This window comes from Thalia democratica, chromosome 5 (genome assembly GCF_965202585.1).
Source record: "Thalia democratica chromosome 5, ktThaDemo2.hap1.1, whole genome shotgun sequence".
Classification (NCBI taxonomy): domain Eukaryota; kingdom Metazoa; phylum Chordata; class Thaliacea; order Salpida; family Salpidae; genus Thalia; species Thalia democratica.
Genome location: NC_139169.1, coordinates 60,955,103 through 60,962,392, shown reverse-complemented (window position 1 = coordinate 60,962,392; position 7,290 = coordinate 60,955,103).

Sequence of the window (7,290 nt, the reverse complement as noted above, 5' to 3'; positions counted from 1 at the left end):
ATCATTAAAAATTAGTCCAATACTAAACAAAGTAAAATTATTGTCTAACAGGTGTATCTGAGATTTTATAAATGTCATCAAGGGGAATCAAACTTTTTTTTTAATTGCAAAATTTATGGCAAGTCAAAAAAAAAATATATAATTTGAAGGAAATATTTCAATAGCACAGTTATATACTTCAAAGTTTATCATAGTAAAATTTGAATTTTTATTACTCTAACTGTCATCAAAATTTTTTACTAACACTTTTTCAAATATGAAGATATTTAAATGTATAGCAAAATGAAAATGTTAACAGAAAAGATTCAAATGAAAATTTTAGGAATGTTGTGTTTGGTTGACAGTTGAAATGACATGATCAAATTTTAAGCTTCAACAATGAAATTATGAAAAGGTTAAACCAAAGCATATTTCAACATACTTGTCAGTGTGCTCTTAATTTATACTTAATACCTTTTAACTTAAAAAATAATTACAAAATTTAGTAGTTTCCAAATTAAATAACTAACTTTAACATTAGTATGATGCACAAAATAAAGTGTGTAAAATTCATGGTGGTAAATAGTTTAAGGACTTAGGGGGGGTCCCACATTTTTTTTTACTGAAAATAACATTGGATCTCATATGAAAGCTTAAAGTACAAACTACAAGCCAGTTTTTAAAGAATTAAAAAATATTATTTAACTTTTGAGATATTGTACTTTTTATAAAAAAGTTTCCGATACAAACATATGGACCACAAGTTTTTCAGGTCAATTTTCTCAGAAGTTTATAAAATCACTAAAAACCTATCTTCTCCTTCATTTTTTGAGATAGAGACCTCAAATTTTTAGGAAACATTCCTTTTATAGTTTAGAAGACTTTGAATGTTGAAATTTTAATAGAAATAAAAAATAAAAATTTTAGATAAAAAAAACAAAAAAAATAGGTGGTATTTTTGAACAAAAATTTTACTTTTCAAAATTAAAAAAATTCCTGCACTCAATCTTTTTAAAATTTAATACTACACTTTTTGTGAAATTTTGAAGAAGATTTCTTAAAAAAATGAAGGAGGAGGTAGATTTTTAGTGAAATGGTGTTTTTTCACGTTTTTAGTTTGCTCCTTCCATTAAGAACCTATTGAGATCACCAACTTTGACTGCTCATATCTCAAAAATTACTTTGAGTTTTTTCAAGCGGTTAAAAATGTCTGATAGCTCAGATAAAACTCTATAAAATAAGATCAACTTGTAAAAATCAAGGTGGATACCCCTATGCCCTTAAACTGATTTATATATATATATATCAAATTGTAAGTATTAATGAAAATATAACTTTAAATAACTAAAAAAATCTAACCTGGGAGCTTTGAAAAACAATTTAACTGTAACAATGTGGTTAAAATGATTAACTGAAAACAATAAAATATCATTACAACTATGTGATATAACATTATTAGCTGAAATACAATATCAGCTGATTTGTAAAAACTATTAGTTAAGTATTACAAACAATGAAAACAATAATTTAAATGAAAAAATTGATAATTATTTTACTTTGATGTATCTATGATTTATCCTTTAAACTAAAATGGTTCATTAAATCAATTCATAAATTTTCCAAACTGAATTATTTTATTCTCATACTTACATACTTTTTCTGATCAAAAATCATGACAATAAGTATTCAACATTCAAAAAATTTTAATTTAAGTATTTTAAGTCACAGTAGAAAATAAACACAAAGGTAAAAAAAACAGTTTTCAGTGTATGTATGAATTGTAAAACATTTATTTTCAATACTAGCTTATTTTAATAGTTCTATTGAAATTTAAAAAATCTATAGTTTATTAATAAAAAGTCTCCGTTATAAAATTAGGTTACTGGTACCTTTAATGAAATTATATGATTACTAGTGACAGTATGGTTTTAGTTTTAGCTATTTTTTCTACGGTAGTCTCATTTACAAAATCCAACTGTGAAAATACATTCCACAAAAGGAACACAAAGTCGATATTTAGTCAATAATAATGATAAACAGCTAAACAGGTGTAAAAGCTTTTCATTAAATTTTAGTTTAAAAAAAAAGTTTTTAACTTATTTAACATTTGGCCCCAAAAACGTTCATCAAATGAATTTATGGGAGTTTTTACAGAGGATTTTTAAATCTGTCATTTTTAAAAAGAGTAGCTTCAAAAAAGTGAAATTTGCATATGTTTTGAGCTTGCTTTTTTTTTATTTTCATACTACTTTTAATTTTAACTACTAATTTTTTTTTAAATCTTTTTTGTTATATTTTAAAGTAAGTGTGTACTGTTAGGGGTAAGGTTAAGATTTAAAAAATTATAGGAAACCACAAAAGGGTATTTAAATGTTTCTTACTTCTCACATCATACTTAAAAAGAATAATCAATTTTTTTGATATTTAATAAAGTTCAAATTTTTAGTCAGTAAATTTAAATTTTTTTTATTTATTTTGAATAGAAAGAACAACTTTATTTTAGACCTAAACTGTCAAAAAAAACAAAAAATGCCTATGTCTCAAAGATTATTAAGTTTATTTAGAAAACAAAGAGACTGATAAATAATGTTAGTTGGTTAAAAAATATTATAATATTTGTAGATAATTAATTTTTTTTGAGATATTCTGCAAGAACTCAAAAAAGTCAAAATGTCCCACTATTTCTATGGGCTCAAGCACTAACCTAGTGGTAACAAACTCAAAAATAAAAATATTCATTTTAGCTTTATCATTTACCTATTGAAAATTCCGTAAAAATATTGTTAAAGAACAAAAAACAAATAAATTGTTGTGTTTTGAAATTTTTATGTCGAGAATGATGATTTAAATTTTCCGGTATTTTAGAATGATTGTCGTTGTCGTAATAACAACTTATTTACACTCAATTCGATAAATTGTGTGCATTAAGTTGTTATGTTAACTATTTATTTTTTCCACCATAATTAAGTATGTCAAGGTTGCCACAAACTTAGGTTGACTGACCTAGCTTTACACTTCTTTTCAAATAAGAAAGAAAGTTGTGAAGTGTGAACGCTCACAACTATGTCCAATGGGTTGGTGTGAAGGTTTCACATTTTGGTTGTCGAGCCTGACACCATACATTTTGTAAACAACTTTTGAATAGTAAAATTAAAACAGTAACAAATTGAAACTTCTGCTTGAAAACCAAAGTTTTAATTTTGGCATAACGGACATATAGCTACAAATTGCCATTTTACCGAAAAAGTTGAATTCTAGATAAAAACTAAAAGTTAAATAAAAAAGAACTTTTATGTACAGTAAAAGTTTGCTATAATGTTTACAGTTCTGTTTGTTATAAAACAAAAAATAAAGTAATATTTCAGTTATGACTTAAGTTTAGTTCTTGTTAAATAGAAACAAAAAGAAAACTTTAACTTTAGAAAACCTGGAAAAAATTTACAGAAAACCAGTAAAAATCAAGTAGTAATGAAAATCATTACAGTTATACTTATTCTTTGTAAATAATTTTGTTATATTGCGGGTTTGTAAAAATATCTGATTAATTTTTATTGCAAGCTAAGTAAAAAATGTATTTAAATCAATAACTCTTGCACTCCTTAAAAAACCTCTAAAAATGGGTAAAAATGAATTTCATTAAAATATATTTAGAACTTAAAAAACTTGAGTTATTTAAAAAAAGGTTTTGAGTACAATTTTGATTGTTCTAGATTCCAGATAGTTTTCAGACATTGTAAAAGCTGCAAAATGATGTGGATCGCTACATAGAAGCGATTGAGGAAGTCACGTGGTCGTACGACAGATTGTTACGTCACAACGGATTCTGCTGTGATGGTCATTGCGGATTCTGTTGTGATGAAGCTTGACGCCCATCTTCGCCAGTTGCCGTACGAAGGCAAATTTTTAAATTGGAACAGTTTTTAAAGGCATTTGCCTTTTTCAGTAATAACAAGCTTTGTTTTATCAAACCTAAGTTACTTGCTTTGAAGAATAACGTAAATATATTCAATTGCCTCCCAAACTTGCTATGATGATCTTTTTTTTCAGAAAATTATATTGTGAAGTTAAATAAAAGCTTAATGTTAAGTCTTAAAAATATATATGAGTTATGTAGTTCCATAGAACTTCAAAACTAAATATAGAATTTACAAACAATGTCAGGGTTCAGAACTCAGGAGTTGACTTTTGATGAATGAATTTATTTAACGAAAATATTTTACTTTTGAAAAAAAGCTAAACATGATGATGACTAAAATAAGATAAATTAAGTTGTTTAAAAACTAACTTCAAATGTTTAAAAATAACCAACGGTCTACAGGATTTGTAATTTAATGTTACTTATTTAAGACAGATAACTTTAATAAAAATTGTATTAATTATAAAAAGGCTATCATATAATTTAAAAATCTAAATATATTTAAAAACTACTATAAATTCGAAAAAAAAAGTACGGGCTAAAATTTTCTGTCAAAATGATGAAAATAGTTTAAGTTAATTTTAAGTAACATATGAAACTTTAGTTTTTGTTAAAACGGGTGTGTAAAATATTAAATAGCTATAAAAATTATGCGTACATAATACTTTTTGTTTGTTTAGATTGTTTTTATAGTAAAAACTAAAAACGTTTTTTTTTTTTGTAATTACAGTTTTCTTTATGCATGCAAGTCTTCAAATTGTATAAAAGATTAAAAATAATGTTTTTTCTGTGAATTAAAAAGTACAGTAATTTTTTCACAAGGTGTACTCTAAAGGCACAGTGTACATTTTAATCTGTAAAATAAATACAGATTATAGTAACTTATTAAACAAACATAAAAGTTAGACAAAAGTAAAACTAACTAACTACACAAAAAACTAGTATGGAATTAAATTCAAGCAGCTAAATTTCTAATGTTAAAACTAAAGAAGTGGTTTCAATTTAAATGAATTAAAAATGACAATTCTTTCAAATATAATTGCTCGAAATTGTGAGAACATAATATAAACATAAATAATTGCTTCTATTGAGTTTACAGTTTTAAAATAAGATAAAATTTATACTCAACTATATTTTATGTTAAAGAAATAATTAAAAATACTGTTTTATTATTTAAACTGTCTGTAATAAAAATAAGGAGATTGAGTATAATTTTATTTTTGAAAAGTTTACTAAAAAGTCAAATTTGTATGTTAATTATATATCAATTAAAATTAAGTTTATAAGTATTTAAAAACTTCTACAAAAATAACAAGTTTTATAAACGTTTTTCTCGAAAAATAAAACTATATAAAAAATTTTTAGTTACGAACGGAACACATTTAGAAAACAAAACTTTTAATTCAGAGCTATCCGATCAAAAGTTCTATTAAGAACAAACTTTTAATCATTTTATACCTCTAAGGAGTTCCTTTTTAAATAGGAAACCATAGATCAATTCACATACTGTTTTCAATTTTATAACACTAGAAAAACAGTAGTTTTACAATATTTTTTTATTAAGTTGTAAAATAATTGTTATTGGTAGGTGCCAAAATGTTTTTTAAGCTGTAAGTTATTTTTGATCCAAGTTGATTTTTAGCTTAACTAATTTAAGCTAAAATTTTTAACTATCTTCTTTACTAACGAGTAATTAGACATGTTTTTTTTTACTATTAAGACAAGTTAGTTAGTAAATTTATTAGTTCTTTGTTTTTGATTTCTTATGTATAAAAGTTTTTGTATGTTAACTTCACAATTTAAAACAAAATTATCACATTATCAATAGTAATAGGACTTAGGTTTATATCTTAATTTATAACTTAATATAAAATAACGAAATTAATTATTAAAATTGTGCATTCACTCTGTTTTACTAGTACTATTCTAAAGGTATTCAAATATTAAACATTTTATTAACCTTAAAAAAATTCAGACAGTTATGTATTAAACAGTGCTGTAACTTTTAAAAGTGTAACATTAAAAAGTACTAAAGAAAGTACTCTAATATTAAACAAAAATATGCTACCCCATTGAAAAAAGGCTAGGTACGCCTCGTTCCAAAGCAAATCTAGTTGATAAAAGGTGTTTTAAATTAGAATATTTTAAAAGTTTTAAAGTAAGTTGCGAAATCATTCAGTCATTTATGTACAACTACAGTAACCTCTCGCTTATTTACGCACATTGTGTCCACAGAAAAAGTGCGTAAAGATATAAGAGATCGTAAAGATACGAGAGGTACCAAATATACTTACTATTATGGCTGTTTTTTAATATTGCTTCTAGTTAAAAGCAGACTGGGGAATTTACCACTTTTTAAAATTTGTATAATTTATTGACAAGTATGAAAACAAAATATAAAACTATACATCTAACAAAAAAAAAGGATTTAAATTTATATGAAATAATAATACTTGTAGAAAAATTTTAATAATTTTAATAACAAGTAGATTTTATTTTAATATTTATTTATATGTGACTTATTTGATACTTAACATTTATATTATATTGTACTTAGCATAATTATGCATTTGTTTACAATTAATAAATGGTGTGATGTCTATATTAAAATCTGTTTCTATAGTCTTTAAAATATGCATTTGATGCTTTAATGGATTTCTTCTTTTAAACAAGAATATATAAGATATAAGAAAAATGTTTAATAAAAATAGTTTATGTTACTACAACTTTTTTTAATTTGACATTTGCCCACATAAGGATAAACCTTAATTTAATCTCTTATTGTTAACAAATTTCTGATATACTGAGGTATAACTAAATGTTCATCAATTAGTCAAAGAACATAAGTTTACAACGTCTAAAGATAAAGAGAGGTGAGTTAGCATTTAGAAACATATTTCAAGTTAAAAATATACAATAAACCTAATTTGAGCAATATTAAAAAAATTAAAATTTTTATTTTTTGAATTTTAGAATTCTAAAATGCGTAACTAAACGAGAGTGCGTAAAGTCACGAGTGCGTAAAGATGCGAGAGGTTACTGTAATTGTTTGTGGTCATTATTTATATATTTTTTTTTGATAAAAAAACAAACATATCACATATGTTTCGGACTTGATTCTTTATGATCAAAGCCTTCCTTAACTTTTTTGCATTATCGGAGCATAAGAAAAATAAAAATTTAATTCATAAAAGTTGTTTATGATTCTGTGTAGCTAGTATAGGGTTTGCCTAACAAGCAAAAGTTTCCTTTTTGATCCTGGATAGAAAAAATATTTCTGTTTTCAACTGATAGACGATTTGTTAGATAATATAATTTGCAATTACATATTTTGGTTCTAACTTTATCTATAATAAATAAAATCGCTTAAGATTAGTACTAGTTATTTTATGAAA